The sequence below is a fragment of the Rhinatrema bivittatum genome, chromosome 19, assembly GCF_901001135.1.
Source record: "Rhinatrema bivittatum chromosome 19, aRhiBiv1.1, whole genome shotgun sequence".
Taxonomy (NCBI): domain Eukaryota; kingdom Metazoa; phylum Chordata; class Amphibia; order Gymnophiona; family Rhinatrematidae; genus Rhinatrema; species Rhinatrema bivittatum.
In genome coordinates this window covers 39,226,867-39,236,708 of record NC_042633.1, presented here as the reverse complement: position 1 = coordinate 39,236,708, position 9,842 = coordinate 39,226,867, and the positions used below count along the sequence as shown (strand labels likewise).

General features: G+C 65.8%; 1 pseudogene; it reads right to left on the bottom strand.

Annotated features, from left to right (window-relative positions):
• Positions 1 to 275: 275 nt before the first annotated feature.
• LOC115081255 lies at positions 276 to 346 on the bottom strand (annotated as a pseudogene).
• Positions 347 to 9,842: the final 9,496 nt, after the last annotated feature.

Below are 9,842 nucleotides of genomic sequence, written 5' to 3'. Positions count from 1 at the left end.
GAGTCACCGCCCGGAGTTCGGGGAAGGGAGTCTGCCGCTCCGCCAGCCGCGGTTGTGCTGGAAGGGGCCGCAGACCCCGGAAACGAAGTCCGAACCCGAGTCACCGCACGGAGTTCGGGGAAGGGAGTCGGTTCTGGTGGTAGGAGCCTCTAGAGTGGCTTTTGAGCATGAGAGAGGTATCACCTCAGCAACTGAAACAAGGCAGTCCGAACCCGAGTCACGGACCCAGCATTCTGTCATCAAACTAGAGATTTCTCGTACTGCCTAGTTCATGGATGCATCAGAGTGTTTCCTTTGAAGAAATCACAGAAGATCTCAGCATTTTTAAAACTTTCATCATTTGCATCCTGCGCGAACCCGAGTCACCGCCCGGAGTCCGGGGAAGGGAGTCTGCGACTCCGCCAGCCACGGTTGTGCTGGAAGGGGCCGCAGACCCTGGAAACGAAGTCCGAACCCGAGTCACCGCCCGGAGTCCGGGTAAGGGAGTCTGCCGCTCCGCCAGCCGCGGTTGTGCTGGAAGGGCCGCAGACCCCGGAAACGAAGTCCAAAGCCGAGTCACCGCCCGGAGTCCGGGGAAGGGAGTTTGCCGCTCCACCAGCCACGGTTGTGCTGGAAGGGGCCGCAGACCCTGGAAACGAAGTCCGAACCCGAGTCACCGCCCGGAGTCCGGGGAAGGGAGTCTGCCGCTCCGCCAGCCACGGTTGTGCTGGAAGGGGCCGCAGACCCCGGAAATGAAGTCCGAACCCGAGTCACCGCCCGGAGTCCGTGGAAGGGAGTCTGCCGCTCCGCCAGCCGCGGTTGTGCTGGAAGGGGCCGCAGACCCCGGAAACGAAGTCCGAACCCGAGTCACCGCCCGGAGTCCGTGGAAGGGAGTCTGCCGCTCCGCCAGCCGCGGTTGTGCTGGAAGGGGCCGCAGACCCCGGAAACGAAGTCCGAACCCGAGTCACCGCCCGGAGTCCAGGGAAGGGAGTCTGCCGCTCCGCCCGCCGCGGTTGTGCTGGAAGGGCCCGCAGACCCCTGGAAACGAAGTCCAAACCCGAGTCACCGCCCGGAGTCCGGGGAAGGGAGTCTGCCACTCCGCCACCCGCGGTTGTGCTGGAAGGGGCCGCAGACCCCTGGAAACGAAGTCCGAACCCGAGTCACCGCCCGGAGTCCGGGGAAGGGAGTTTGCCGCTCCACCAGCCACGGTTGTGCTGGAAGGGGCCGCAGACCCCTGGAAACGAAGTCCGAACCCGAGTCACCGCCCGGAGTCCAGGGAAGGGAGTTTGCCACTCCACCAGCCACGGTTGTGCTGGAAGGGGCCGCAGACCCCTGGAAACGAAGTCCAAACCCGAGTCACCGCCCGGAGTCCGGGGAAGGGAGTCTGCCACTCCGCCAGCCGCGGTTGTGCTGGAAGGGGCCGCAGACCCCTGGAAACGAAGTCCGAACCCGAGTCACCGCCCGGAGTCCAGGGAAGGGAGTTTGCCGCTCCACCAGCCACGGTTGTGCTGGAAGGGGCCGCAGACCCTGGAAACGAAGTCCGAACCCGAGTCACCGCCCGGAGTCCGGGGAAGGGAGTCTGCCGCTCCGCCAGCCGCGGTTGTGCTGGAAGGGGCCGCAGACCCCTGGAAACGAAGTCCGAACCCGAGTCACCGCCCGGAGTCCAGGGAAGGGAGTTTGCCGCTCCACCAGCCACGGTTGTGCTGGAAGGGGCCGCAGACCCTGGAAACGAAGTCCGAACCCGAGTCACCGCCCGGAGTCCGGGGAAGGGAGTCTGCCGCTCCGCCAGCCACGGTTGTGCTGGAAGGGGCCGCAGACCCTGGAAACGAAGTCTGAACCCGAGTCACCGCCCGGAGTCCGGGGAAGGGAGTCTGCCACTCCGCCAGCCGCGGTTGTGCTGGAAGGGGCCGCAGACCCCTGGAAACGAAGTCTGAACCCGAGTCACCGCCCGGAGTCCGGGGAAGGGAGTTTGCCGCTCCGCCAGCCGCGGTTGTGCTGGAAGGGGCCGCAGACCCCTGGAAACGAAGTCCGAACCCGAGTCACCGCCCGGAGTCCAGGGAAGGGAGTTTGCCGCTCCACCAGCCACGGTTGTGCTGGAAGGGGCCGCAGACCCCTGGAAACGAAGTCCAAACCCGAGTCACCGCCCGGAGTCCGGGGAAGGGAGTCTGCCACTCCGCCAGCCGCGGTTGTGCTGGAAGGGGCCGCAGACCCCTGGAAACGAAGTCCGAACCCGAGTCACCGCCCGGAGTCCAGGGAAGGGAGTTTGCCGCTCCACCAGCCACGGTTGTGCTGGAAGGGGCCGCAGACCCTGGAAACGAAGTCCGAACCCGAGTCACCGCCCGGAGTCCGGGGAAGGGAGTGTGCCGCTCCGCCAGCCGCGGTTGTGCTGGAAGGGGCCGCAGAACCCTGGAAACGAAGTCCGAACCCGAGTCACCGCCCGGAGTCCAGGGAAGGGAGTTTGCCGCTCCACCAACCACGGTTGTGCTGGTAGGGGCCGCAGACCCTGGAAACGAAGTCCGAACCCGAGTCACCGCCCGGAGTCCGGGGAAGGGAGTCTGCCGCTCCGCCAGCCACGGTTGTGCTGGAAGGGGCCGCAGACCCTGGAAACGAAGTCCGAACCCGAGTCACCGCCCGGAGTCCGGGGAAGGGAGTCTGCCACTCCACCAGCCGCGGTTGTGCTGGAAGGGGCCGCAGACCCCTGGAAACAAAGTCCGAACCCGAGTCACCGCCCGGAGTCCGGGGAAGGGAGTTTGCCGCTCCGCCAGTCGCGGTTGTGCTGGAAGGGGCAGCAGACCCCGGAAACGAAGTCCGAACCCGAGTCACCGCCCGGAGTCCGGGGAGGGGAGTCTGCCACTCCACCAGCCGCGGTTGTGCTGGAAGGGGCCGCAGACCCCTGGAAACGAAGTCCGAACCCGAGTCACCGCCCGGAGTCCGTGGAAGGGAGTCTGCTGCTCCGCCAGCCGCGGTTGTGCTGGAAGGGGCCGCAGACCCCTGGAAACGAAGTCCGAAACCCGAGTCACCGCCCGGAGTCCGTGGGAAGGGAGTCTGCCGCTCCGCCAGCCGCGGTTGTGCTGGAAGAGGCCACAGACTCCTGGAAAGTCAGACCGAACCCGAGTCACCGCACGGAGTTCGGGGAAGGGAGTCTGTTCTGGTGGTAGGAGCCTCTAGAGTGGCTTTTGAGCATGAGAGAGGTATCACCTCAGCAACTGAAACAAGGCAGTCCGAACCCGAGTCACGGACCCTAGCATTCTGTCATCAAACCTGAGATTTCTCGTACTGCCTAGTTCATGGATGCATCAGAGCGTTTCCTTTGGAAGAAATCACAGAAGATCTCAGCATTTTTAAAACTTTCATCATTTGCATCCAGCGCGAACCCGAGTCACCGCCCGGAGTCCGGGGAAGGGAGTCTGCCGCTCCGCCAGCCACGGTTGTGCTGGAAGGGGCCGCAGACCCCTGGAAACGAAGTCCGAACCCGAGTCACCGCCCGGAGTCCGGGAAAGGGAGTCTGCCGCTCCGCCAGCCGCGGTTGTGCTGGAAGGGGCCGCAGACCCCGGAAACGAAGTCCGAACCCGAGTCACCGCCCGGAGTCCGGGGAAGGGAGTCTGCCGCTCCGCCAGCCGCGGTTGTGCTGGAAGGGACCGCAGACCCCGGAAACGAAGTCCGAACCCGAGTCACCGCCCGGAGTCCGGGGAAGGGAGTCTGCCACTCCGCCAGCCACGGTTGTGCTGGAAGGGGCCGCAGACCCCTGGAAACGAAGTGCGAACCCGAGTCACCGCCCGGAGTCCAGGGAAGGGAGTTTGCCGCTCCACCAGCCACGTGCTGGAAGGGGCCGCACACCCTGGAAACGAAGTCCGAACCCGAGTCACCGCCCGGAGTCCGGGGAAGGGAGTCTGCCGCTCCGCCAGCCGCGGTTGTGCTGGAAGGGGCCGCAGACCCGGAAACGAAGTCCGAACCCGAGTCACCGCCCGGAGTCCGGGGAAGGGAGTCTGCCGCTCCGCCAGCCACGGTTGTGCTGGAAGGGGCCGCAGACCCTGGAAACGAAGTCCGAACCCGAGTCACCGCCCGGAGTCCGGGGAAGGGAGTCTGCCGCGCTGACAGCCGCGGTTGTGCTGGAAGGGGCAGCAGACCCCGGAAACGAAGTCCGAACCCGAGTCACCGCCCGGAGTCCGGGGAAGGGAGTCTGCCACTCCACCAGCCGCGGTTGTGCTGGAAGGGGCCGCAGACCCCTGGAAACGAAGTCCGAACCCGAGTCACCGCCCGGAGTCCGGGGAAGGGAGTTTGCCGCTCCGCCAGCCGCGGTTGTGCTGGAAGGGGCAGCAGACCCCGGAAACGAAGTCCGAACCCGAGTCACCGCCCGCAGTCCGTGGAAGGGAGTCTGCCGCTCCGCCAGCCACGGTTGTGCTGGAAGGGGCCGCAGACCCTGGAAACGAAGTCCGAACCCGAGTCACCGCCCGGAGTCCGGGGAAGGGAGTCTGCCGCTCCGCCAGCCACGGTTTTGCTGGAAGGGGCCTCAGACCCCTGGAAACGAAGTCCGAACCCGAGTCACCGCCCGGAGTCCGGGGAAGGGAGTTTGCCGCTCCGCCAGTCGCGGTTGTGCTGGAAGGGGCAGCAGACCCCGGAAACGAAGTCCGAACCCGAGTCACCGCCCGGAGTCCGGGGAGGGGAGTCTGCCACTCCACCAGCCGCGGTTGTGCTGGAAGGGGCCGCAGACCCCTGGAAACGAAGTCCGAACCCGAGTCACCGCCCGGAGTCCGTGGAAGGGAGTCTGCTGCTCCGCCAGCCGCGGTTGTGCTGGAAGGGGCCGCAGACCCCGGAAACGAAGTCCGAACCCGAGTCACCGCCCGGAGTCCGTGGAAGGGAGTCTGCCGCTCCGCCAGCCGCGGTTGTGCTGGAAGAGGCCACAGACTCCTGGAAAGTCAGACCGAACCCGAGTCACCGCACGGAGTTCGGGGAAGGGAGTCTGTTCTGGTGGTAGGAGCCTCTAGAGTGGCTTTTGAGCATGAGAGAGGTATCACCTCAGCAACTGAAACAAGGCAGTCCGAACCCGAGTCACGGACCTAGCATTCTGTCATCAAACCTGAGATTTCTCGTACTGCCTAGTTCATGGATGCATCAGAGCGTTTCCTTTGGAAGAAATCACAGAAGATCTCAGCATTTTTAAAACTTTCATCATTTGCATCCAGCGCGAACCCGAGTCACCGCCCGGAGTCCGGGGAAGGGAGTCTGCCGCTCCGCCAGCCACGGTTGTGCTGGAAGGGGCCGCAGACCCCTGGAAACGAAGTCCGAACCCGAGTCACCGCCCGGAGTCCGGGAAAGGGAGTCTGCCGCTCCGCCAGCCGCGGTTGTGCTGGAAGGGGCCGCAGACCCCGGAAACGAAGTCCGAACCCGAGTCACCGCCCGGAGTCCGGGGAAGGGAGTCTGCCGCTCCGCCAGCCGCGGTTGTGCTGGAAGGGACCGCAGACCCCGGAAACGAAGTCCGAACCCGAGTCACCGCCCGGAGTCCGGGGAAGGGAGTCTGCCACTCCGCCAGCCACGGTTGTGCTGGAAGGGGCCGCAGACCCCTGGAAACGAAGTGCGAACCCGAGTCACCGCCCGGAGTCCAGGGAAGGGAGTTTGCCGCTCCACCAGCCACGTGCTGGAAGGGGCCGCACACCCTGGAAACGAAGTCCGAACCCGAGTCACCGCCCGGAGTCCGGGGAAGGGAGTCTGCCGCTCCGCCAGCCGCGGTTGTGCTGGAAGGGGCCGCAGACCCGGAAACGAAGTCCGAACCCGAGTCACCGCCCGGAGTCCGGGGAAGGGAGTCTGCCGCTCCGCCAGCCACGGTTGTGCTGGAAGGGGCCGCAGACCCTGGAAACGAAGTCCGAACCCGAGTCACCGCCCGGAGTCCGGGGAAGGGAGTCTGCCGCGCTGACAGCCGCGGTTGTGCTGGAAGGGGCAGCAGACCCCGGAAACGAAGTCCGAACCCGAGTCACCGCCCGGAGTCCGGGGAAGGGAGTCTGCCACTCCACCAGCCGCGGTTGTGCTGGAAGGGGCCGCAGACCCCTGGAAACGAAGTCCGAACCCGAGTCACCGCCCGGAGTCCGGGGAAGGGAGTTTGCCGCTCCGCCAGCCGCGGTTGTGCTGGAAGGGGCAGCAGACCCCGGAAACGAAGTCCGAACCCGAGTCACCGCCCGCAGTCCGTGGAAGGGAGTCTGCCGCTCCGCCAGCCACGGTTGTGCTGGAAGGGGCCGCAGACCCTGGAAACGAAGTCCGAACCCGAGTCACCGCCCGGAGTCCGGGGAAGGGAGTCTGCCGCTCCGCCAGCCACGGTTTTGCTGGAAGGGGCCTCAGACCCCTGGAAACGAAGTCCGAACCCGAGTCACCGCCCGGAGTCCGGGTAAGGGAGTCTGCCGCTCCGCCAGCCGCGGTTGTGCTGGAAGGGGCCGCAGACCCCGGAAACGACGTCCGAACCCGAGTCACCGCCCGGAGTCCGGGGAAGGGAGTTTGCCGCTCAACCAGCCAAGGTTGTGCTGGAAGGGGCCGCAGACCCTGGAAACGAAGTACGAACCCGAGTCACCGCCCGGAGTCCGGGGAAGGGAGTTTGCCGCTCCGCCAGCCGCGGTTGTGCTGGAAGGGGCAGCAGACCCCGGAAACGAAGTCCGAACCCGAGTCACCGCCCGGAGTCCGGGGAAGGGAGTCTGCCAATCCACCAGCCGCGGTTGTGCTGGAAGGGGCCGCAGACCCCTGGAAACGAAGTCCGAACCCGAGTCACCGCCCGGAGTCCGGGGAAGGGAGTTTGCCGCTCCGCCAGCCGCGGTTGTGCTGGAAGGGGCAGCAGACCCCGGAAACGAAGTCCGAACCCGAGTCACCGCCCGGAGTCCGTGGAAGGGAGTCTGCCGCTCCGCCAGCCACGGTTGTGCTGGAAGGGGCCGCAGACCCTGGAAACGAAGTCCGAACCCGAGTCACCGCCCGGAGTCCGGGGAAGGGAGTCTGCCGCTCCGCCAGCCACGGTTGTGCTGGAAGGGGCCGCAGACCCCTGGAAACGAAGTCTGAACCCGAGTCACCGCCCGGAAGGGAGTCTGCCGCTCCGCCAGCCGCGGTTGTGCTGGAAGGGGCCGCAGACCCCTGGAAACGAAGTCCGAACCCGAGTCACCGCCCGGAGTCCGGGGATGGGAGTTTGCCGCTCCGCCAGCCGCGGTTGTGCTGGAAGGGGCAGCAGATCCCGGAAACGAAGTCCGAACCCGAGTCACCGCCCGGAGTCCGTGGAAGGGAGTCTGCCGCTCCGCCAGCCACGGTTGTGCTGGAAGGGGCCGCAGACCCTGGAAACGAAGTCCGAACCCGAGTCACCGCGCGGAGTCCGGGGAAGGGAGTCTGCCGCTCCGCCATCCACGGTTGTGCTGGAAGGGGCCGCAGACCCCTGGAAACGAAGTCCGAACCCGAGTCACTGCCCGGAGTCCGGGGAAGGGAGTCTGCCGCTCCGCCAGCCGCGGTTGTGCTGGAAGGGGCCGCAGACCCCGGAAACGAAGTCCGAACCCGAGTCACCGCCCGGAGTCCGGGGAAGGGAGTCTGCCGCTCCGCCAGTCGCGGTTGTGCTGGAAGGGGCCGCAGACCCCGGAAACGAAGTCCGAACCCGAGTCACCGCCCGGAGTCCGGGGAAGGGAGTCTGCCGCTCCGCCAGTCGCGGTTGTGCTGGAAGGGGCCGCAGACCCCGGAAACGAAGTCCGAACCCGAGTCACCGCCCGGAGTCCGGGGAAGGGAGTCTGCCACTCCACCAGCCACGGTTGTGCTGGAAGGGGCCGCAGACCCCTGGAAACGAAGTGCGAACCCGAGTCACCGCCCGGAGTCCAGGGAAGGGAGTTTGCTGCTCCACCAGCCACGGTTGTGCTGGAAGGGGACGCAGACCCTGGAAACGAAGTCCGAACCCGAGTCACCGCCCGGAGTCCGGGGAAGGGAGTTTGCCGCTCCGCCAGCCGCGGTTGTGCTGGAAGGGGCCGCAGACCCCGGAAACGAAGTCCGAACCCGAGTCACCGCCCGGAGTCCGGGGAAGGGAGTCTGCCGCTCCGCCAGCCGCGGTTGTGCTGGAAGGGGCCGCAGACCCCGGAAACGAAGTCCGAACCCGAGTCACTGCCCGGAGTCCGGGGAAGGGAGTCTGAGGCTCCGCCAGCCGCGGTTGTGCTGGAAGGGGCCGCAGACCCCAGGGAAATGCAGTTCCAAGCCGAGTCACCGCCCGGAGAAGGGAGAATGCAACTCCGCTAGCCACAGTTCTGCTGAAAGTAGCCACTAGAGTGGCTTTTGAGCCTCAGAGAGGCAGTGATTGAAGCTCTTTTAGGAGGAGGGGCGCGGGACCCGCTGACCCCAAGAAATGCAGTCCCAACCCGAGTCACCGCCCGAAGAAGGGAAAATGCAGCTCCGCCAGCCGTAGTTCCTCTAGCGTGGCTTTTGAGGCTCAGAGAGGCAGTGATTGAAGCTCTTTTACGAACGGGGGCATGGCAGACTCCTTTCCCGGGCTCCGGGCGACTCTGCGGCCCCTTCCAGCACAACCGCGGATGACGGAGCGGCAGACTCTCTTCTCTGGACTCCGGGCGGTGACTCGGGTTCGGACTTCGTTTCCAGGGTCTGCGGCCCCTTCCAGCACAACTGCCGCAGACTCCTTGAAAGGCAGTCCCAAGCCGAGTCACCGCCTGGAGAAGGGAGTCTGTCACTCCTCTAGCCACAGTTCTACTGAAAGTAGCCACAAGAGCGGCTTTTGAGCCTCAGAGAGGCAGTGATTGAAGCTCTTTTAGAAGGAGGCCGGGATCTCCTGACCCCAGGAAAGGGAGTCCCAACCCGAGTCACCGCCCGGAGAAGGGAGAATGCAGCTCCGCTAGCCACAGTTCTGCTGAAAGTAGCCATTAGAATGGCTTTTGAGCCTCAGAGAGGCAGCGATTGAAGCTCTTTGAGGAGGCAGTCCGAACCCGAGTCACCGCACGGAGTCCGGGGAAGGGAGTCTGCCGCTCCGCCAGCCGCGGTTGTGCTGGAAGGGGCCGCAGACCCTGGAAACGAAGTCCGAACCCGAGTCACCGCCCGGAGTCCGGGGAAGGGAGTCTGCCGCGCCGCCAGCCGCGGTTGTGCTGGAAGGGGCCGCAGACCCTGGAAAAGAAATCCGAAGCCGAGTCACTGCCCGGAGTCCGGGGAAGGGAGTCTGCCGCTCTGCCAGCCTCGTTTGTGCTGAAAGTAGCCACTAGAGCGGCTTTTGAGCCTCGGAGAGGCAGTGATTGAAGCTCTTTGAGGAGGAGGGGCGCGGGACCTGCTCACCGCAGGAGAGGCAGTCCGAACCCGAGTCACCGCCCGGAGTCCGGGGAAGGCAGTCTGCCGCTCCGCCAGCCGCGGTTGTGCTGGAAGGGGCCGCAGACCCCGGAAACGAAGTCCGAACCCGAGTCACCGCCCGGAGTTCGGGGAAGGGAGTCTGCCGCTCCGCCAGCCGCGGTTGTGCTGGAAGGGGCCGCAGACCCAGGAAACGAAGTCCGAACCCGAGTCACCGCCCGGAGTCCGGGGAAGGCAGTCTGCCGCTCCGCCAGCCGTGGTTGTGCTGGAAGGGGCCGCAGACCCCGAAAACGAAGTCCGAACCCGAGTCACCGCCCGGAGTCCGGGGAAGGGAGTCTGCCGCTCCTCCAGCCGCGGTTGTCCTGGAAGAGGCCACAGACTCCTGGAAAGTCAGACCGAACCCGAGTCACCGCCCGGAGTTCGGGGAAGGGAGTCGGTTCTGGTGGTAGGAGCCTCTAGAGTGGCTTTTGAGCATGAGAGAGGTATCACCTCAGCAACTGAAACAAGGCAGTCCGAACCCGAGTCACGGACCCAGCATTCTGTCATCAAACCAGAGATTTCTCGTACTGCCTAGTTCATGG